This window comes from Neophocaena asiaeorientalis, unplaced genomic scaffold (genome assembly GCF_003031525.2).
Source record: "Neophocaena asiaeorientalis asiaeorientalis breed wild unplaced genomic scaffold, Neophocaena_asiaeorientalis_V1.1 scaffold461, whole genome shotgun sequence".
NCBI lineage: Eukaryota > Metazoa > Chordata > Mammalia > Artiodactyla > Phocoenidae > Neophocaena > Neophocaena asiaeorientalis.
In genome coordinates, this window is record NW_020173230.1 from 4,408,315 (window position 1) to 4,409,865 (window position 1,551).

A 1,551-nucleotide genomic window follows, 5' to 3' on the forward strand; every position below is an offset into this window, starting at 1 on the left:
GGCGCAGTGGTTGAGGGTCCGCCTGCCGATGCAGGGGACACGGGTTCATGTCCCGGTCTGGGAGGATCCCGCGTGCCGCGCGGAGCGGCTTGGCCTGTGCGTCTGGAGCCTGTGCTCCGCAACGGGAGAGGCCAGGGCAGTGAGAGGCCCGTGTACCGCGAAACAAACAAACAAACAAACAAAAAAACCTGTATGGAGCTTTCTCAAAAACGTAGAAACAGAACTGCCATACGATCCAGGAATTCCACTTCTGGGTATTTACCAGAAGGAAATGAACACACTTAGTTGATAAGATGTCTGCACCCTGATGTTCATTGCAGCGTTATGTAAAACAGCCAAGACATGGAAGCAGCCTAAGTGTCCACTGGAGGATGAATGGATAAAGAAAAAAATACACACACACACATATACACACAGTGGAATGTTACTTAGCCATAAAAAAGAATGAAACCTTGCCATTTGCGACAACATGGATGGACCTTGAGGGCATTGGGCTGAGCGAAATAAGATAGACAGAGAAAGACAAATGCCATCTGATCTCATTTATATGTGGAATCGAAAACACAGTAAAACCCCAGACTCATAGATACAGAGAACAGATTGGTGGTTGCCAGAGGTGGGGGCTAGGGGTTGGGCAAAATGGGTGAAGGGGGTCAAAGGTACAAATTTCCAGTTATAAGATGAATAAGCCCTGGAGATATAACATACAGCATGGTGACTGTACTTAACAATACTGTATTGTATATTTGAAAGTTGCTAAGACAGTAGATCTTAAAAGTTCTGCTCACAAGAAAACAAAATTTGTAACCCTACGTGGTGATGGATGTTAACTTGTGGCAATCATTTCACAGTGTATACATATATCAAATTATTGTGTCGTACACCTAAAATGAATATGTTATACGTCAATTATATCGCAATTAAAAAAAAAAGTAGTCCAGGTTATTGTCACGGCCAGCCAGGTTGACAGACTTTATCTCCCACTCTGGCAAACAAGGGACCGGGGAGGAGAGAGGGACCTTTGGCTTCATCTGGCACAGAAGAACCAGTTGAGAAGTGCTGAGCTGGGTTAAGTGACTCAGGACCCCTGCTTGGGGGCAGGGGCAGCTGATGAGCAGAGTCTGGTCTCAGCCACCTCTCCTTCCAGGTGGCAGCTGGAGCGGCAAAATAATGTTGGGGTTATCATAAAGTCTTTTTTTTTAATTGAGGTATAGTTTATGTACAATACATAAGTCTCAAGTGTACAACATGGCGATTCACTTTTTAAAGGTTATATTCCATTTATAGTTATTTTAAAATGTTGGCTAGGGGCTTCCCTGGTGGCGCAGTGGTTGAGGGTCCGCCTGCCGATGCAGCGGACACGGGTTCGTGCCCCGGTCCGGGAAGATCCCACATGCCGCGGAGCGGCTGGGCCCGTGAGCCATGGCCGCTGAGCCTGCGCGTCCGGAGCCTGTGCTCCGCAACGGGAGAGGCCACAACAGTGAGAGGCCCGCGTACCAAAGAAGATAAAATAAAAAATAATTATTAAAAAATATTTTTAAATAAAAAAAA